The sequence below is a fragment of the Lycium barbarum genome, chromosome 2 (assembly GCF_019175385.1).
Source record: "Lycium barbarum isolate Lr01 chromosome 2, ASM1917538v2, whole genome shotgun sequence".
Lineage (NCBI taxonomy): Eukaryota > Viridiplantae > Streptophyta > Magnoliopsida > Solanales > Solanaceae > Lycium > Lycium barbarum.
In genome coordinates, this window is record NC_083338.1 from 44,391,648 (window position 1) to 44,414,856 (window position 23,209).

Sequence of the window (23,209 nt, forward strand, 5' to 3'; positions counted from 1 at the left end):
TTTATATTAATGTACGTCATTATTTTGATAAGATATTTAAAATTTATCAAAATTTTAATGGAAGCATTTATAAGCCTAGTTATGTATTAACAATAAGACAGTAGATATATTATCTATTGTCCACCGCCTCTAAATGACTAGGTGGTCGAATGATTGCAAAAGTATGGTTAAGAGATTAGATATTTCTTTTTCTTTTTTTGGGATTAAATAGTTGAGATGGAAAGGTTAATATCTAGTGCCACTAGTCGCATTTTTATCGCTACATGTGGAAAGATTTGGACCATTTCATCCTTTAATATTACTTTAGTAGAATACTTCATACGAAGGGAATCTTATCCATCAATAAACATTTGGACAGTCACGATCTACAATCTCTTTACTCTACACATATAGGGTTGTACGTTTGAATGTTTATTTTTGGGGATAACTCATTTCGGAAGAGGCAAAATATTCGGCAATATTTCCCATTAGGAATAGCTCTTGTTGTAGAAAAAAAGAAAAAAAAAAGACAACGTCCAGCAACCTTTTACTTGGGATACTTCATTATTTCAACAAGAATTTCGAGAACTCAGGAGTGTAAATTGATGTTTTCCTCCACTTGTTGAGGTAAGAATCCCATCCTAGCTCCGTTTACGAGTTGAAATAAGTGTATCTAAAGAACTCACGGGACGGTGATCGGAAGTCGTGAGTTCAAGTTGTAGTAATTGTACATAGCCTTGGGAGCTCGTCACTCCTTGATTGCTTGACGATAATGTCGGTTTAGATGTAGTGTTTGGTTGTTCTAGTTGTTGCTTTTCTTGTGGTAGTAATTGCGAATGAACAAGTAGGGGCGGCAACTAAAGAGGTAGCGAGACTGACCGCAGTGGTTCGTTTAGCAATCAGTCTTATTGCTTGAAAGCACACTTGCGGATTCTCTGTATTCTCTTCCGAACAGCGGATTTCCGATATGTGAAGTTGGAGGAAGTTAAGGAGAGATGCTTCCCAAATTTATATAAATGAGTTGCTAGAGTGAAGATTCGACTAAGTCTCTTAATGGTATTAACCATAAGCCTTGTTGTGCTGATGTAGATTAAACTCCATTGTGTGCTGCGTTGGGAAGTATTGTAGCTTGAGGAGATTGAGGTATGTTAAGGCTAGCCTTTCCTTCATTCTTTAGCATGGTCTATATGGAAAAAAAGAAAATGTAACCAAACGTCCTCATAATGACTCTATTCCTAGAAGTGCTAAGAGCTTATGTCTTTGTTTCCCATATGATATTTATCATGTCTTGAGTTCCTAAGTCCCGAAGGGGCATATATATAAGGTTTAATATTTTGTATACATTTTCATATGGATTCTAAGTCCCGAAGGGGGCGTATGATAATAAGAAGATGTTCTTAACAAGGTAGGAAGGTAACGACTAGAAAGTCACTCCGAAGGGAGTTCCGAGTTTCATAAGTCATGTCATGCATCATTTATACATACATATTTATATACTTATGCATCATGATATTATGGGGCATGGGAAGGGCTATGGCGTTATATATGCAAACCACTTGATTAGCTGGTATATGATGATTATGATGCCCAAGGGGCCGATATGATATGATGCTCGACGGAGCAAATGGGTATGATATGATACTCGACGGAGCAAATGGGTAAAGGCATATATATACATACATATATGATATTCATGCATTACATTGCATTTGCATCGCGTTCATTGTATTCAGAAAGGTTGCATGCCCTATGGACGGACTATGATACACATAGGTGCACAATCATTCAGATGTGGTTATGCATACGAGAGTCGTAGAGGGACATATACGCTCGATTCTCATCAGTACAGTAATGTTATAGAGACATAAAGATGCATTCGATCGTGTCACGACCCGCCTAGGGGGCCGCGACAAGCGCCCGGTGCTAGCCCACCCGTGCACCCCTTGGCTTACACTTATACTTACGTCTAGGTGAGCCACATAATTAAACACGTAATCCTATTCATTCATCGTACTAGTCCCATTGGACAACAATGCTTTTATATCATCATTGACATCTATGCCACATCAATGTACATGAGCCGACAAGGCTATCAAATGATATACAAAATATAGGCCGGCAAGGCCAGACATATCTATCCATATACACGTATCTACGAGCTTCTAAGGAGAGTATAATATATCACATAAGCGGGACAGGACCCCGCTATGCCCATAATTATATACACAAAAGAATAAGTACCCAAAAGCTATGGCTCAGAATGAAATGGAGCTCTGCTATGCAGTCTATGAGAATACCGCTATGGATCGAGCCTGTCTCCCTGTGCACCTGCGGGCATGACGCAGCGTCTACAAACAAAAGGACGTCAGTACGAAGAATGTACTGAATATGTAAAGCATGATCAATATCAATATAGAAGCATAATAAGCAACATAAGAAATAGCACAAGATGGGAGATGGTGATATCATCGTCATAGGCACTTACTTGCCTTTCATAAGGCTTTCCATTTCTAATGCGTATTTGTGTACTTACATCCAAATCGTATTCGTTCCATATTTGTACTTGTATTCGTATACATACCCTTATCCACATTCATATCGTATCATATTCGTATTCATATCATATACATACTCATATCATATATATAGCATTTACATAGCATACCCGACCATGCAGGATCGGTGTTTCATACATACATAGCCAACCAAGGCTCAAGGTTACTCATACCTGGCCCTACCAAGGCTTCAGGGTTACATCTACCTAGCCCTACCAAGGCGTCAGGGTTATCCGTACCATCTGCAGAGGTGTGCGCGCATTACGTAATCATATACATACTTATTTACATATCTTACCCGGCCTCATAAGCTCGGGGTTCCATAATAGTCATACATAGACACATAAACATAATAGCTCATAAGCATCTTTACTATTTACATCGTTATCACAATCGTCATCAACATCATTATTACTACTATCGTCATCCATCACATTTACCTTAATAGGCCTACTCGTCATACGAGGAACTTAGTACAATCGTAGCATATCGAGAATCATAAGCTCAGTAGCTTTGAAGATAGAAGCATTTGGAGAATATCATAAGCTCGTAGAAGATTTAGATGATTGGCAAAAGAACCATGCCTTATGAAAGAAGAGTTAGCCTTACATACCTTTTCCGTTCACTATTTTACACTTGCGCGTTCACCTCCAATGCTAGCATTTCTACTGTCACACCCTAATGTCCCTAGGGTGTGATGGGCACCCGACCCCATATCCGGAGCCGAGCGAACCCACAGATTCTTATTACACACGTAATTTCTTCGGACTCTGAAAATCAAATAAAAGTAAAATACATATTAAGCTTTCAAAAACTTTCTTTTATCGTTCTCAAAATTAAACAAAATCTGTAATTATATAAAATTTATTACATAACACAGAATGACATATCGGCTGATGGAGCCGCTTACAGACTGACAACCAATACCCACGACTCTGTCTGAAAGTCTCTAACATCAATCCAGAAACCAGAACATACATGTACTCTGACTCGGCAACGCTCCAGAAGCAAATGGAGCTCGCCAATCCTGCTGAAACATCTTCTGACAAATCTTGTATTCAACTGTAGGTACCTGCGTGACATGAAACGCAACCCCCGAAGAAAGGGGGTCAGTACGAAAAATGTACTGAGCATGTAAGGCAAGAATCATAATAAAGAATCGTAGCTGACATGAGGAGTACAGAAACATATACAATGTCCAGAATACCAAAGTTACTACCTTTAGAACTTAAATCATTCATATCATTATCACATACCGTACCCGGCCCGTTATGGGACTCGGTGAATGAAATCATGCGTGCGAACATCATATATCATACACATACCGTACCCGGCCCGTTAAGGGACTCGGTGATGAAATCATGTCATTCCTGTGCTCATATCATCATGCATACGTATACATATACATATATATACCGTACCCGGCCCTCTAGTGAGGGACTCGGTGAATGAAATCATACCGTACCCGTCCCATTAAGGGACTCGGTAAATGAAATCATATCGTACCCGACCCGTTAAGGGACTCGGTAAAGAAATAATGTGCACATATACCGTACCCGGCCCATCATGGGACTCGGTGCCATAATCATATTATCATATACATATACCGTACCCGGCCCATTAAGGGACTTGGTGAACAATGCAGAGGAGTGCGCACGATAACATATCCTGGCTCGGGCTCAGTGAATAGACATATCAAGACTTGCACGAACAGAGTAGTGCGAAACCCTATGCACACAAATCAAGACTCGCTAAACAAATATACTTATCGACATCTGAAGGCTCGGAAACAAGTTTCAAGTCAGTCGGAGTGAGTATGGGAAAGTTACAAGCTCTTGAAGTACAGAACCTTTTATGAACCTTTCAGAAGTCGTTTTTGGAAAATCGGAGCAAAAATCATATTAAGCACCTTTTGCATATTATTATGGATCAAATCAATATGCTGACATCATATATCGTATATACACATAACAGAATCCTGCATGCATACTTATAGAACATCCAACAGAGTGTTGCTGCGGAACGTGCAGCCCGATCCATACTATAACATATTACTGCCGAGGAACGTTCGGCCCGATCCAAGACTGTATACCAAAGTTAGAAGCATTAGTACTTACAGAACCATTTTAAAAACATAAACTCTTCTACTTGGTTCATTATCCAATTATGTAATAATCTTAACCATAGGGAGTATACTCTTATCCACAGACCAATAAGAATCGTAGACAACTTCGGAAACTTATAAAATAGAGCTTTGAAATCATGGGTACGTATCGAAGCCATATGAAGTGGCTTACGGAGATCAAAAATAGTGGCCATCCTAGTGGTCTAAGAATCAGAATCTCTTGAAATCATACATATATGTCATATACTTATTCATATGGATCATGCCAAAGGAAAACAAAAAGGGTAAGCCTTACATACCTATGTCACGACCAACTAGGTACGCTTATTTTCCCAAACTTGCTAATCTACATACAAAAGAATTCACATGATCATTAGATTTATCGTCATTCACTTATCTTAACTTCTCAAATAAATTCGCTTATATTCTGCCGAAATTTCAGCAGCATCTCCCCTATAAATACATCACCCCCGAGAGTCTAACTCGGCTAAATCATCAACAACAAACCCGAGAATGGAACTCGGCCAAAATATCAATAATAATACCAACAATTATATCTTCCAACTTCAACAATTTATTCAAAATACATTCCAACATTAACAGCTCCTTTACATAATTCAATGACACTTCCTTTATATTTAATTCATAATTGTTCACATGTTCAAATACTAATCCGAAACCATTTAACAATATTCAAGAACACTCCAACAACCCGCACAACATTTTAAACGGCCAAACCAACATACTACCCAAAATCTTCCGAACTCAACAAAACAATGACAACACATTTCTTTCTTTCAACTTCATGAATTACACCAACAATTCACACTAACAACATTATCTTCCATAAATACAAGAAGACTATATTCAAATCATTTTAACTTCTAAAACAACTCTCCAATACTTACAACTTCAACTTGAATCATTAAACTCTCATTATCAACATAGAATTCATAATAACAACAACCAAAACACTAGATAAAATAATTAATCCATCACCCCTACACAATACCAAACATACACGGCCATACACTACATTCACACGGCCACAACACAACTTCCATGTTTTCATGAATTTCATTCATTTCTTCATACTACAACACACACAACCATCCATAACATATGAAAAGAGGATTAAATCTTACCTTTTTCCTTCAACTTCCTTCTTGGCTAGAATTGTAAATTGCAAGAATAAATGTTTTTCTTGCTCCAACAACCACTTCACCTTGCTAGGGACCTTCCATTTGGTAGAAAATAATTTTTGGACAAACTTTTCTCCAAGGTTCTTGGTGGATTACTCTTGGCCGAATGGCCCCTTAAGTTTTTGCCTTCTCCAATTTTCTTGAATCTTCTAAATGAAATGATAAGAAGATGACTTAGTCATCTTTTGGATCTTATTTATTTTTCTTCCACATGGGCCTTAGCCCATTTATGTGGACCGGCCACCTTGGGCCTTTGGCTTCAAGACCAATTTTTTTTTTCCAAGCCCCATTTATTTTTCATGACTAATTTGTAATTCATGAAACTAGTTTTCAAATTTCCAATTTTGTCCTTAGCCTTCCTCCATTTTTCCACATCAAAATTTTCATAACCAACATATATGTTAAACAAGATAAAAAATGTGGCCTTGTCCTTAACTTCTTGCAATTATCTTAAATTATCCGAATGTACAAATTGTGGGATATAACATCTACCTTCATTGAAGTCATATTATCATTAGAATCGATAGCTAACATATACGACTAAAGCTAGAGAAAATTGGACAACATCTCCTTTATTTATACGACATTTCTCCATAACGTATATCAACTCCCAAACGTCAACAACACATTCACAATACCATAACAATAGTCATTATTCATCCACATTATCCACATTTCTCAATTTGCTTTCAATTATCCATATCCATGGCTATAACACACGACTATGTCCATTCACGTACATTACTCATCTCATGTTCTCAACATCATTTATAACACATTTACATCACAATACATCAAGACTCATAACTCAATTCAAACTATTTCTCAAAATGGCACTATTCCACATTCATGACCCATTTTGCCATACCTCTCTACAATCCAAGTATTTCAACTTTTAAATACCTTAAACAACATAGAAACACCATAATTCTTACCTTATATTTCGTAGGAACAAGCCTTGGTTGATAATACTCCACTTGAGCAAAACCCTAGTTTATCTCCAATGAGATTCCTTGACTTGTATGATCCTTAATGGGTTTTCTTATACTTGATTCACTTAGTTTATGTTGTTGATCACCAAATATCCTTGAATTCTTGTGGAATTTATGTAGAGAGATGTTTTAGAGAGAAAGGGTGTCATGTAGAAGTGAAATGAAATGAAATAATAAACTTGGTCCCTTTTTTAATAACCCAAAATCTGATCTGAAAGAAACAGTCGTCGAAAGTGCACAATGGTCGAAAACCAAGTTTACGGTCCGTATTCCAGTTTACGGGCCGTATTTCGTGGTCGTATTTAAGCATATCAAAACTAGAAAGGTATGCTGGAGATCATGGTGATTTACGATCGCAGTTTACGGGCCGTATTTCAATTTACGGTCCGTATTCCAAGTCGTATTTAACCATTTGGACATTTGACAGAAAGTTGAAGTTTTGGACGTTGAAATACGACATGGCAGTTTACGGCCGTATACCACTTTACGGTCCATATTTCACTTTACGTTCAACTAGCCAAAGTGCAAATCTGCAACTTTCCACATTTTTAGAATCTATAGTTAGTCATCATGGAGCATAACCTATCTCTTATTGCAATCGCCTTTGAAATCTTACTTAAGGCTATCAATTGTCATTTCTTACTCGTGGAAATATCGTATACTCATACTCCTCACTAGTTCATTCATTTGAGCAAGAAAGGAAGATCTTCCGAGGTGTAACAGATCGTGCGTAAGAGGTTATAGTATCACACATGTTTCAGTCCTCAGTGGTAAGTCAAAGGTTCACAGGTTGATTCTTATCCCTCTTATTCTACAGTATGATATTGTTATTATTATGTTTCATTCTGCCTTACATACTCGATACATTATTTCGTAGTGACATCCCTTTGCTTGGAGACGCTACGTTCATGCCCGCAGGTTCAGACAGGTTGACAGGAGGATTGCACCGATGAGGTTTGCCGAGTATCAGCTTGGATTGGTGAGCTCCACTTCTTTTTGGAGCATTGCCGAGTCAGTATGTCGTTTATGTATTTCAGGTTATGGGTACGTCGGGGCCCTGGGGTCCCACCTTATATATATATTACAGCTATGTATTCTTAGAGGCCATGCAGACAGAGTCATGCACACAATGAGTCATATCATGTTAGTCGTAATGCTGGCCTCGTAAGCCTTGTACTTATACATATCTATGCCTTTGGGCTCTTTGTTATAGAAACGTACATTGGCCTAGATGGCCCAGTGTTTGTTATATATGATATCATCATGTTCAAGGGTTGGCCTTGTTGGCCTTGTTTGTCTTTCAGGACATAGATGATATGCGTCATAGTTTGGTTCGCTCGGCCCTAAGTAGGTGTCGGGTGCCAATCACGCCTCACCAAGGTTGGGGTGTGACAATTCGCAGGTGCATATTGGCTAAGGTCCCCTTTGTTTTACTTTCCCAGGGAAAGTTTTACTTTGCATTGGTTGAAATCCTATATTTTGCATAGACCTTTTTGAATTTGTGATGTCAAACTCCAGGTGTTCTTCCAACTAATTTGAGTTGATCCACAATTGAAATCTTGTGATACACTTTAGAATCTGGATATAGAATTCAAGTCATTCCCATTAAACTCCATTGAAGCTTCGCTGCTGAACTGTTGCTTTATTTATTTATTTTTAACTCTTGACATTCTTTATTTAGACATCTCATCAAAAGAGTTGTGATATTTACTATTTTGGGTACTGCAGTTTTGACACAAGAAGTTTGTTCCTACTGGTTCTACGCTCTCATTTTTTCCTCCTAAAAAGATGTATCATAGTCTTTCCCTTCTTGCTCAGGGATATTGCTTCAATTATCTTACAGAGTGTGTCAGTAGATGCTTAAAATGATCTCAAAGTTTTTCTGGAATATCATATTGGCCTATCTTGATGAAGCGCTACAGATCTGACCCATTGTTAGCACTAAATCAGATTACTAGGTAATTTATTTTTGTTAGAAAGTATAGATAACCAGAAATTGAATCAATATTAACCTTGGTTAGATTTTCATAGTTTCCTTGATATTGCGTCTGCCTTTTACACTCCATTCACTTTATGAAGTAGAGTTCAGTGAATACTTTCTCCGCTATTAACTGACTACTTGCTCTTCTCTTCTCAAATCCAGTACTTTATCAAAAAGTCCGCTGAATGCATACGCATCTCTTCTCGACCTGTGCTCTCTCATCTCTCCTCGACCTGTGCTCTCTCATCTCTCCTCTTCTCAGGTTATTTCTCTTCCGTTCTTATACTTATTGTGTCATCTCCTTCTTCTTCCATAATGTGCTAGCTATTTTTGTTTGTTTTTTTTTTTTTCTTTTGGAGTGGTTAAGGTCATTCTTGATTTCCTTCGCATTGGGATTGTCTTTTTTGTTAAAAGTTAGTAGTATTTTTGAAGACTCCTTCTGAATTTTTGTGAAAAAATTATGTTCGTACGTGGGTGTAATAATTATTTCTTGTAAATGGTAGTCAACTTGAAGAAGAGGGTAAGGCTACAGCTAAGCTGCAGCTGAAAGAATAAGAATTGTATTCAGCTTTATAAGAACCTGTAGAAGAAAAGGTTTATAACTTCTTGATGTTCCATAAACATGTATCTTACAAAAATTCGACATTACAATAATTTAGCATTCAAAAACTATAAATAAAGTCCCTAAGAAGTATACTAAAATCACAACAATGCTTAGGATTAAGATATTTCAAAAAAGGGAGTGTACTGCAATGTATCTAACATATATCTTGGTCTCTCTTTCTCTATATATAGATTACGGAGATGGTGTCTGACTTGCCTATGTTTGACGGCTGTTGTGACAAGCAACTGCATTAGATGGAAATGAAATAGCTGGCGCAATCGCAACCCGATGGTATTTGTGCCAGATGGAAGTAGACAACTCTGTTTTACGAACATGTTCAAATGCTTCAACTGTTGTAAAATGTTGACTTCGTGTTGTCTACTACCTCTATAGGTAAACTGTGGACAAAACTACATCTTATTGTAAAATACCAAGCTGAAACCTACTTTTTGCAAACATATTTCAATATTTTCAATAGCCTTCCCAACTATTCATATTTCAGTAAAGAAGGATTAATGAAATCTCCATGTTGGTTCTTACATAGCTCATACGGTAGTCACGGGCCCGTGCGCCGCACGAGCGTTCCCTTTCCTAGGATCACTAATAAAGAAGAGTAAATATCTGAAAAAGTCACTCAAGTATGTGAAATTATCTAGTAAAGTCACTTAATTTAGTTTTGTATTAATAAAATCACTCAACTTATGAATTTTTCTCTTACAAAGTCACTTAAGTTAGGTTGGTTTACCCACAAAGTCATTATAATCAAAAAATAAAAGAGATAATAACTTAAACATCTCCTCAAACTTGGTTATGTAATACTTTTTTTTTAAAAAAAATGTTTTTATTACATAGGGGTAGGGGAAGGGGATTACAATGTGGGGATTCGAATCGACACCAATAAGGTGAGAGTTCATGTAGCCAACCAATTGAGCAACTAAATCCCTACTATATATTACTTACTTCCTTTATGATCAATATAATGTAAAGATTGTGATTTAACTAATTTGTTCTTTATCATATATTATTTTGCTTAATTAATTTTGGGCTAAATACCTAGATAGCTCCTTAAACTTGGCATAATTTGTAAGTTAGACATATAAACTTAGTTAGTGACCAGATAAACACTTTAACTTGACAAATATGAGTCTCATTGACACTTCAGTCCATGAGTTCATCCGAGTGAAATTCACTTGCTGTTGACATGTCTAAGAGACAAATGAATCAGTGACAATTGTCATTTGAAAAAAAAAATCACCTGCAATTATAAATTTTTTAAAAGAATACATATAATCCCCTTCAATCTTCTCTCTTGTATACATTCCCAGTCTTGTTCTACGTTAATCCCAAACCCCTTGTCCAATCTTCTTCTCCATTAATCCCTCCCCATGGCCCCATCCTCCTCTTCTTCTGCCATAACACCCCCGCAGACATAAATTGTTGACTCCTTCATTGTATTGCTTAAATGCTTGACCTGGCTTCTTTATTTAAAGGATTCTCTTGGAAATCTTAGTCCCAACTAACTTTATCTTCTTGAGACTTCACATCACCATTTTTATGTTCCTCTATTTTATTCAAACAAGATTTCTCTTCCTTTTATTTTAAATTTGATCTCTTTATTATGTAAAAGGCTCAAATCCGATTCTGACGCAGATTGTAAAGTAAATCCTTTTTCATGTGAGCCTGTAAGTTAAATTAATTAGTCAATCCATAATGAAACACATTTTACAGTTCATGAATAAGCATTAAATGTTTTATTTGCGGTATTTATGGTGAAGTAGGAGCGAACGAATTGGAGAAAATCAGTGAAGGAGGAAGATGAAATCGGGGGACCCACATGAAATGTACAATTGAAAGTAAAAAAATGACAATGAGAAATTAAAAATAAGAAAAAAAAATCTTAATTAAGTCATCCACGCGCTCATTTGTGAGTGAAGAACACATAACTTGCTATGTCAGCATGAGTTGCCTATGAGACACATATTTGTCAAGTTAAAGTGTTTATCTGGTCACTAGCTAAGTTTATAAGTCTAACTTACAAATTGTGTCAAGTTTAAGGACTATCTAGGTTTTTACCCTTAATTTTGTAAACATTATTTCTTTTAGGTCAACAAAAAAATTAACTTGACAAATTAGACTAATTTTTAATGCCAGGTAGTCATGAATTCTAAACTAAATAATAATATAATGTTAAAGAACTCATATCAAATAGCTGACCCACAAGTCAAAATGGGGTCCTTAGCATCACCACCCTCAAGTAAAATTTTCCTAAACTAATCTTTTTCATCACCACCCTAAATTAATTGGTACTACATATATGAGTGAGTATTCTTTCCCACCTTCTCTGTGCGTGAATTAGGTAAAGTCAAATCCATTTTTTATAGCAGAACATTATAATTAAACAATTAAAGATAGATCTAAATACTGCTACCGTCATATTAATTTTGATAGAAACATTTCAGCATCTTTGGATAAAAGCAATGTAAAGCACGTCCTATGTTAAGTGTCAAACTCAAAATATAAAAGTAGAATTTTTTATTAAGTAAGTATAACGTGTTACATGTTTCTACCACATAATTAATTTGATATATTTACAGGTTAATGATGTTTTATTGATAAGTTTTATAACCATTAAATTTTTTTCGTCGCACAATTACATGATTTTTAACGAAAAAATTATCTACAAGGAAGAAAGTTAAGTAGGAAAATTAGCAAATCTCAAAGGGACTCAAGTAATTCGATATCCTATACTAACATGACATAAATTAAAAAATATTTTAGTATTTTTTGAATTTGTGAGCCTGTAACTTTTATTTATAGATAAAATAGAGTTCTTTTGATATTTAGTAAATTTTCACTCATTATTTGGTGTCAGGAGTATATGCTAGTTAAATGTGATTTTTAACCTTAGTTTTAGACGAAATTTAAGAAATAACATATATTTATTAAAATGAACCTCAAGAATCAATAAAATTTAATTCTTCATATATATATATATTGTTGTTAACAAGATTAATTGTTAACATTGTCTTCATTGTTGTTAACATTGTCTTCATTTTTAACAATATATGACATCATTTAATAAATTTTACTTTATGTATTTATAATAAATCATAGATATTTCAAAGGCGACATATAAAATTGTCCGTAATTTTTTTTATTATGTTAAAATCACATTCTTGAAATTTCATATCAGTGCTTTGACTTTAATTTTTCTTTCTTATTTGGCGGTTTTTTTTTTTCATACTTCTTAGATCCTCAATAATCTGAGACTTGACTAATTGTTATCTTTCTTAGGTTTACAATGAATGTGATAGTGGTACTGAAGAATCCCTTCAACTCAAACGTTTGTCAGACGTGACATTTAATCACCTTATGAAAGTTAAACTAGAACTCTTTACGGGAAGAACGTTTGAGATGCAGCTTACCAAGCTTTTGTTAACCAATTCACCGGTGTTGGTGAGAATGCTAATAGATACATGTGATCTAGACGATGAACCTCTTGACACAAGATTAAAAAATTCGCCAAGGATCAAATTTTTTGCGTGCATCACCTAAAGCAAAAGTAGTCTACATAAATTCAAGCAGATCACAATCTTTGGCTTAGAAATTAAAATTGAAAAGAGAGAAACAAACTTGATGTAGTAGTACTATTCACTATTTTTCCTGTTACGATTCATTTTTGACCTTGCGGTAAGAACGTACCAATAACTTGGTTATTTGTTTGAAAACAGAGTCGCTGCCTAATTTTTACGAAATTAGGAACTTATTTTGAAAAAGGTATTGCTAAACCTTATTTTTTGAAAATCAGAGAAAGGGTAAGGGTTCTGATGATTCTTCGGGGAAGGTGGTAAGCATCCCAAAAAATCGGCAATTGCGGTTACGGGCGGGTTTAAATATTTTGTGGCTAAAAGAGTATAACTTGTTTAAAAAAAAATGAGAATTTGTGTTTTAAAAGAATAATTCGTATTTACTTAAAAGTCAATAATTAAAATAAGCAAAATCGAATTGTAACCTTTTTGTTGGTGAGTTGAATTATAAACTTTACTTAATGCTTTAACCGTTTGTAGTGTCTCTACCATGTGAGACAATTCAACCGTCCAAAGATTCAAGTAAATTTTATTTAATTATAATTGTCCGAATTAAGACTTTGAATTAAACGGTTAATCCAACTTCAAAATTAGATCAATATAATTATTTTTTGACTCTTGCTTAACAACTTGAAAGATATGTTTAATCTTTAAGTCATTCTTGCAAATTCGGAGTTACTCAATTTTACAATCTAAAGGCATAAACTTGTCTTAAATTGCGTATATGAGATATATCTAGGGGAAAGAACACAAATGGCCACTGGGCCATAAATAATCCCACACGCTGGCCCATCTATTTCCAAACCCAAAAATTAGCCAATAAATTATTTCCATCCGCTAGCCAAAATTTGTAGCAAGTCTTTTGTGGCGTCACTAAAGCCCAGATACTTAAAAAAAAAAAAAAAGACTTTTTGTGGCTACTTGCTGCTACAGAAAAATCAGGCTCTTTAGTGGTAATTAAAAAAGTCGCCACTAAAGGTTAAACATCCCAAAACATGTATAAAATGTGTATATTTAGTAAGAAATATCTCAAAAAACTCTGAGACGATTTTTGTATAATAATATGTATCATTTGTGTATAAAAATATGTATCAGTACCTATATGTAACGTATAAAAACTGTATAAAATATGAATCACTAAGGTATGTATCATTGTTGTATATAATATGTATCATTCGTGTATATAATGTGTATTATAGAATAGAAAATTGTATTATTTTTATATATAATATGTATCATTTTTGTATAGAAAGTGTATATATAATTCCAACATGTGTATATAAACTGTATAAGTCTTATATAGAAAGTGTATCATACGTATGAAAAATATATCATAGAAACTGTTGACACCAAATTTTTCACCTCATAAAACGCATATTTTAATTTTCATATTTACCGAGTCCAAGACGGGGTAAGGATGCCCTTAAAAAATTAAAAATTTAAAAATCTCGAGAAAATTGCAAAATTGACGTTTACTCATTATTCTGTGAAAATTGACAATTACAAGAAATTACGAGTTATTTATTTTCATAAATGTAAGTCAAAAAATAAATAATACGCATCCCGTTCCGTTTAACTCGGGAAAATTGTTAATTAAGACAACGTATGAGTTACAATTCATTTTGACAACATTTTTTCACATACTTAAATATTATCCGGAATTATATCAATATTAGGCTCGTTTTGAAGCTAATATTTTAAATTTGCGAGTTTTAAATTTTAAATTAGCCTAAATACTATTATATTTAGTTGTATTTGTATTTATATTACATAGTCATTATTTGATCCAAATTGGAGGGGGGGGGGGGGGGGGGAGTGTTGTTAAAAGGGGGAGTGAAAGTTTAATAAAATAAACTTTCACCCCACCCCTTATTTCTCATTCAAACTCGACCTTCTTCCTCTTCTCTTCTCAGGCGATGCTGGAGGCGTTTCTAGCCTCCATGGTTACCCACGACCATTTTTGGCCAGATATTTTGGGGGGTTTTTGCTCCTCTACGCGTGCTCTATGATTTGCTAGGTTTAGTTTGCTCGCTTTTGTATTTTTTTTGCTCTAAATTGATAAATTTCTAGGGTGTTACTCGGGCTATATTCGTGATAGAGGTTGCAATGGGCAGGACTTCGAGTCCTTGACCATCTTGTGCACCCTACCACATTTGAATATTAGCCTAGGGGAAATTCCCTAGAATCCCTTCCCATTTGAGTACGATTTTAAGGTTTCTTATCTACTTTTAGTACTATATTACCGTTTAATTGGTTGTTATTTGTCTTATATGATGACTAGATGTACTATTCGGTTATTTGTTCCTTAATTTTAGGGATTTTGAATTAGAATGGGTTGGAATTTTGTTTGTTTGTGTGACATGTACAAAATCTGAATTCGGGATAGTACTATTTGTACAATGCAGCAAAATTCTTATCCTATGTTGATGCCTAAATTCGAAATCTTTGAGGATTTTAAGGGGGAAAATCTGTTTTGGGAATGTTTCTTACCATTTCTACCCCTAAGCATATGAATTTGCCTATAAATAGAAGGTTTCTCTTCATTGTTAACGGTCCTGTATTTGACAACCTAAAACACCTATTAAGCCTATTACTCTATAGAGCAATATACCTTGCAATATACGCTAACATACTACATATATACAGTACAATATTAGTAGCTGATATACATATATATACTACATTTATAACATACTATCGGGGGAGAACACAAACTGTATTTTTTTTTCTCTATGAAAATTCTTGAAAGAAAGGGTTGAAGGACTTGTTTGGTGTTGAGACTTGGACTCTAATCTCTCTTTAATCTTTAGGTTGCCCCCTAAAAAGGTAATTTCTTGTTCTTTCACCTTTACTTGCTTTACTGTTATTTGATATATACGTATTCAAGTTTACTGTTTGATTGATATGTAATGTCCATAAGTCTTGTTTAATCCTGTTTATGCATATCTGAGGTAATATAAGCCTAAATGGATGACTAGTTCTTGTTCTGTGATAAAAAATGTGAAAATGTGCTAAGTTACTATGTATCATGCTGTCACGACCCGGCTAGGGGGCCGCGACGAGTACCCGGTGCTACCCCACCCGAGCACCCCCTTATCGTACATAACATAACATCTAGGTGAACCATAAGTCAATTCGTGCTTTTCTTATCGTTAATCATATTGATCCCATTAGACGACCATCATCATTTAACATATCATAGGCACCTATGCCACATCATAAGTACAAGGCCGACGTGGCTAACAAAAGATATACAAAACATGGGCCGACATGGCCGAACATCTTTACCCACATACACATGACTACGAGCCTCTAAGAGTATGACATATCGTATGAGTGGGACAGGACCCCGCTATGCCCATAATTATATACACAAAAGAATAAGTACCCAAAAGCTACGACTCCGAAAGAAATGGAGCTCTGCTATGCAATCTCTGAACAAGCAGCTATGGATCAAGTTTGTCTCCCTGTGCACTTGCGGGCATGACGCAGCGTCCCCAAACAAAAGGACGTCAGTACGAAGAATGTATTGAGTATGTAAAGCATGATCAACATTGTTATATCCCGTATTTTTGAACCTCGGAGCATCTGCTGGGGTGGGGCCCACATACCGAGATTTTTTTTGGAACATCTGAAAAGTCATATGAATCACATATGTAAAGTTAAACACAACTCATGAAGTACCTTTGGACCAAATCAAAGTGGAAACCCTCCAAACGAATATTTTTAAGAAAACGTTTTCGGGTGACCTGACTTTGGGGGGCAAAAACTGTATTGTAAGTTTGGAATTTCGAAAATACCTTGAAATAGAAGTTGTAGATAATTGAATTAGCTTTCAATCCATAGGTCGTGGGTTCCCAGGTGACGTCGGTACAAGGAGTTATGAACGTTTTAAGGTCGAAAGGTCAGTGGGCTAGGCCCAACTCGGGACCAACCGAGTTGGCCCAAAAAAATAAAATAAAAATTTAGGCCCAATGTTTAAGGGGTGGCCGGCCAAGTGAGGCCCAACCCATGGCTTTAATGAATATTTCCATGTGCTAATTAATTATAAAGGGATCACTATCCCTTAGAAGGTTCAAGAGACTTAGAAGAGAAAGAAGAGCAAAACAAGAGCAAAAAAAAGAAGGCATTTCGGGTTTGGTGTGGAAAATTCACCACCAAAAATCTTGTGTTAAAAATTTGTATTTTGTGGTTTCCTTACTAAGTTGAGTCCCCTCTTCAACTTGGTGTAGTTGGTTTGGAGAAAGGAGGCCTTGGTTCACCAAAGTGATCACAAATTCAAGTAAAGAAGACTAGAGGAAAAGGTAAGAATTTATCCTTTATTCTTGTGTTATGGAGTTTTGTTTGGGTTGTAGTATATAGAAATGTGTTGATTGTATGGAGAAATGGAAGTTTGCAAAGTGGGTGTGTGGTATATATGTGTAGCCATGTGTATTTGTATATTGTATAGCCAAAAATGTATAGAATTCATGTTGTATTCTAGTTGTGAATGTGATGGAATTTATGTTGAGAATGAAAGTGGAATAAATTTGATTGAATGGAGAAAAATAGCATATGGCCGTGTGGTATATTTGACTTGGGAATGAAATGGATTAAGTTTGTTTAGAGTATTGGAGTGTTGTTGTAATGCTTGATATGTAAATGAAGTTAGAATGATATAAGTTTGTATTGAATTGGAATGTAGAAACTTATGTCGTTTTAGTATGGTTTTTCCGACATTAAGGAAATGAAGTTGTTTGGTTGTTAGTTGTGATGACCATTGATGAATTTGGAAGTTGGAAACTTGTTATGAAGTTGTATGCCAAAGATTTGATGTTTTGCATAAGTTATGATTTTGGCGGAAGATTGTATATCATGTATATCGAGTGTATATCTTAAGGAAAACGATATGAAATGTTTCTAGAACTATATGGTGATGATCATGATGGTTGTTGAATATGAAATTATTGATCTTAGTTGAAAGTTGGGTTGAATTGAAGATTATGTCAACTTGTGAGAAAAATGACTAGTTGAAGGATATTTGTGTTTTTAATGTTCATTGTTGATATTGTTGTTGTCGTTTGGGTTGTTGTTGATGATTTATAGCCGAGTTGAATTCTCGGGGTGTCATATGTATAGGGGAAGTGCTGCCGAAATTTCGGTAGCCAAATATGCTTAAAGTTGAAATAATGGCATTAATAATTCACAATTGGTAAACTTGACCAATTGCAGTTTTTCGACGAAACGGGAAGTGAGTTTGGAAAGGCTAAGGAGCGCGAAAGGTATGTAAAGCAACGCCAATTCTTCCCTTGGCATGCCCCTAGTGTGTTAGGGTCGGATCCGGGCCTCGAAGGACCTCTTGGCCCTCGGAATCCGCAAGACAAAATTTCAGTTTTTCCTTCAGTAGAATTGAACCATTTTGATACGCTTTTTCTGAAATTATGCAATTTTGCTCTAAATTATTCAGAAAGTCATAGAATGTTTGTATAACCTTTTTAGGTGATACTATATGCTTAGAGGGCACAATTTGAGCCCGCTGCCTTGTTTGTCCCAAGGCGGGCCCGCTATTTACGGTTTTGCCCCTAATGTGTTAAAGCTTCCTTTTTAAGCGATTTTTGAAAGAAATGTTTTAATTACCCTACTAATCGCTTAACGAATATTATTTTAAATATTCTGTTAAATATTATAAATTATTTTGACACTCGGAATGACTTCGGGAAAGTTATAATTTTGTAATTTATTATGATATCCGAAATACATTTATTATGATTCCGTCCGACCCCATTGGATTTGTTTGTCTTTGATACGCTTCATCGAGTCTTTGAAAACATTTATTATATTTTTAAATTGCATTAGTCTCTCACTACTCCATTCGTGGATGTCCCAATGTTTCCCACACTGAGCCCGGGCCAGGATATGTTGTCAAGCGTAATTCTCTGCATTGTTCGCCGCGTCCCGATGTGAGGGGGCAGGTATACGCATACATGGGTCTGTGGAGTATGATGTGCCATGTCCGCCTATTCTGATCTGATCTGTATGGCCATTTTGATATGACATTATATGATACGGGGCCACGCCCCTTTTTCTGATTCCTCTGTATAGTGGCACCAGCGTCGGGAGGGTGACCACATTCTGTCTGCCGAGTCCCGTGTCAGGGACTGGATATGATATGATATGACATATGTTTCTGTACGCATTCTGTCTGTTTTGGAAATATGCATTTGACACTCTGGATTCTGTACTCATTTTCTGTAACCATTATGATTTGACTTCTGTGATTCCGCTTTACATATTCAGTACATATTTCGTACTGACCCCCTTTCTTCGGGGGCTGCGTTTTCATGCCGCGCAGGTACTGACGACAGGTTCGCTGATCCACACGTTTAGGATCCTATTTCTGCTATTTGGGGCGCTCTCTTCTACAGAGCCCATCTTTTGGTACAGTCTGTCACTGCTATCTAGATATGTACTTTGTTCAGGGTATGACGGGGCCCTGTCCCGTCTTATGATTATGATATGTTCTGTAGAGGTCTGTGGATACATCTGTGTGGGTTCTGTACATATGTTTGGGATATTCTATTTTGTGATGGCCTTATCGGCCTATGTGTGCCAAGTCTGCTTTTCTGCTAAATTCTGTAGCGACCACTAATATTATTATTATATTATTATTCTGTTAATATGCTAATTTGGGGTATCAGGTACGTATAGGTGCCTAGCTCGGGCACTGGTCGCGGCCCACGGGGTTGGGTCGTGACAAACATCAATATAGAAGCATAATAGATATCATATGAAATAGCATAGGAGGGGAGACAGTAATATCATCATCATAGTACTTACCTGCCTTTCGTAGGACTTTCTATTTTTCATACGTATTAGTACACCTACGTCATCATCCGTATCCCATAATAGTACTCGTACCATACTTGTGCTCATATTCGTATACATGTCCTTATTCGTATCCTTATACATAGTCTTTTCACATTCATATTCATATTATATACATAGCCATACACTTATATACATACATAGCGTGCCCGACCATAAGGGTCGGTGTTTTATACGTACTTAGCCAACCAAGGCTCAATGTTATTTCTACCTGGCCCTACCAAGGCTTCAGGGTTATCCGTACCATCTGCAGACATGCGCGCGCGTTTCGTAATCGTATACATACTTCACACATATTCATATATGTTACACCCCGCGTTTTCAGAGCAGGAGTATGACATTTACCTCACCGTAGTAAGGGAGTGTCGGAGACGTCCCATAATGTTTTGAAAAGCACAAGCCATGGAAAGTACGTAACAACGAAGAAAGAGGGTGAATTACGATCTCGTAAGTCGTAATCAGGAAAGAGTATTTTGAAACACGAGAACATGATCATTATTAGTATAATAAGTGATAAATATCATGTATGGAGAGTTTCGGAATATTTCGAGATCGAGCAAATTGAAGAAAATAAGTTCGATGAAAAATTTGAGAAATGCTGGAAGGATTTTTATTCAACTTTGGAGGGGTATATCTCCATGTATAGTTGGAGTTTTAAGGCGTTTCAAAAGCCTAAAATGCAGTTCGTCGAGTCTAGTTTATAATGTAACAAACCGCTCGTTGATAGGACCTCGGAGGAGAGAATTATAGACGTTACAAACTGAACTGTCGCGCAGAAACAGCACTGCTACAGTACCGCTACAGTACTGCAGCAGTACTGTAGCTACAGTACGCCGACCCAATTTAATATAAAAGGGGCAAAAACCCATTTTTCTTCATCAAAAACCCCTGAAAAATTCCAGAAAGTTCAGCCATCAAAGGGCTCTCAAATCTCATACAAAATCAAAGATTTTGAGCAAAATTTCAAGCTACAAGTACTAATCGAAGTCCGGGCAACGCATAGTCACAAATATAATTTCATTTTGGAGTTGGAGGAGCTTGGGAGCAAGTGAAAAATTGAAGATTTTGTTACTTTGGTAAATACAAGGTATGAATCGTTAAATTTCTTTCTTTATCAACATGGATTAAGAAATAATTGCAAGAATAAGGTGATAGTTTGTTGTATTGATGTTGTTGAATTATGGATTGAGGTTTGAAGAAAATTTTGGATAAAATATGTATATAATCATCTTGTAGAATGTTGAAGATGTTGTTATTGATGTGTTGGCATTAATTTAAACTTCCTTACGAAAGTAAAGATTATTAAATAGTTGTATCACAAGTAGGTTGGTTGAGAAATTTGGAAAATAGTGTGTGGGTTGTTTTATGGCATATGTAGTCGTGTATATGTGTTGAATTGTTGAAGAATAATGAGCAAGTTATATTTAGTGTTTTAGTTGTTGTGCTGTAGATTGCATATAGCAAGTAAAGACTTGATAAGTGTGGTAAAGTATTGGTAATTGGAAGATTATGTATATTGAAGAATAATGTTCTTGCATGGATAGTATGTAATGATATTGGTATGATGTCGTTGGAATATAAACTATAAGGTTGTTATCGTGTTCATTGGAGTCGGAAGGTTTTGAAGAAGGTAATAAATTGAAATCATGCATCTTGGATGAAATATGTGAATTGCTAGTGCGATTGTTGATTATGTTAATAGTTTGGCCGGGTTTGAATTCCCGGATTGTGTTGGTTGAGAATTTGGCTATGTTGAATGTTGAGGATGGTATATTTACAGAGGAAATGCTGCCGAAATTTCGGTAGCCAAGTGTTTCCTTAAGATTTCAACTCTAAGTATACTAATGAGAGTTTTGGTAAAAACGACCAATTTGCAGATTTTGACGAAATTGTGACGTGAATTTGGAATAGCAAAAGGAGCGGAAAGAGGTATGTAAGGCTTCACCCTTCTTTCTATGGCATGTCTTAGGTGTAATAAGTCGGGTACGAGCCTCGGGGACAACTCTGTTCCCCGGAATCCGCACCTAAAGTTTTCTCCTTTTTGTTCAATATAATTGAATTAGAAAGTGTGCCAATTGTGGGAAAAACCTCCTAAACCCTTAGCACTTGTATAAATGAGACCCGATTACCCTAAGATCCTCACAAGTAACGCTATGACACGTAATATATGTAAATCGTATACGCTACCTCATCCGGCCCGAGGTGGGCCCGTTACTCTCGGATTTTCCTTATAGTCTTGCTTGACTTACTTGAAGTGAATCTAAAGGGAAACTTTAATCCCGATTTCGTTACCAAATGATAAGTACTATGACTCCTCTAACGAGGATACTTCCATGACGATAATGATAACAATGATGTTAGATAAGAGGATATGCCTATGATACGTACTACCAGAACGACTCTATGACTAAGATGACTAAGCTAAGTATCTTATGTAAACATGAAAATGATAAACTAATTTTTGAATCCTATTTATATTCCCTAGCTATGACTTCACTTTCTAAAGACTTCCAAGCCTATGAACTGTCATCTATGACGCCCACGATTTCATTCTACGTTTACTTTAATACTATTCTCCGTTGACCATCTCACCTTAAAATATTCCTCCCTTCGAGGTGAGACAAGAGCGATCATGAGTATTCCATAATGTACTCGGAGGTCACCGACCTTACGTCACTCCGATGGCTACATGATTTTCCCTTGGGCTCCCTTGTGTGCTTATATGATGTATATTTATATAAAACATGTATATTTATATAAGATATGTATGTATATATATATATATATATATATATATATATATAAAACATGTATATGTATATAAGATATACATATAAGTATATAAAATATGTATATGTATATGTATATAAGATAAGTAAATGTATATAAGACATGTATATGTATACAAGCTATGTATATGAATACAAAAATATGTGTACGTATATAAGATGTGTATATGCATACAAAGTACATATATGCAAGCTATGTATATGAACCTGGGCTGGGGGGAAGGCATACATGGGGGAATGGGAAGGGAAACATGTTTCATTGCTACCTGATCAGCTGGCTTATCATCCCGGACGCGGGGTGCCCGGACGCGGGATATATGGGTGAGCCGACATTGCTCGGCGCTATGATATGACCTACCATGTCATGACCAGACATGTTATGATAAGATATGCTATGGTAAGCTATACTATGACATGATATGCTATGATCTACCACGACAGGACATGATATGACAAGCTATGCTATGCTATGATACGCTATGACATGCTATGCTATGGTGATACATGCTATGACACGCTATGCTATGACAC

General features: G+C 35.9%; 1 long non-coding RNA gene across 3 annotated transcripts; it reads left to right on the forward strand.

Annotated features, from left to right (window-relative positions):
- The first annotated feature begins 280 nt into the window (after nucleotides 1–280).
- LOC132626446 (uncharacterized) lies at nucleotides 281–9,920 on the forward strand. Of its 3 annotated transcripts, XR_009577317.1 has the most exons (4): nucleotides 281–1,122; nucleotides 7,731–8,811; nucleotides 8,997–9,096; nucleotides 9,630–9,920. It is a non-coding gene; the product is annotated as an uncharacterized LOC132626446 (long non-coding RNA). The 3 variants fall into 3 exon arrangements; XR_009577316.1 differs by having other exon boundaries at nucleotides 281–7,832; XR_009577315.1 differs by having other exon boundaries at nucleotides 7,731–9,096.
- Nucleotides 9,921–23,209: the final 13,289 nt, after the last annotated feature.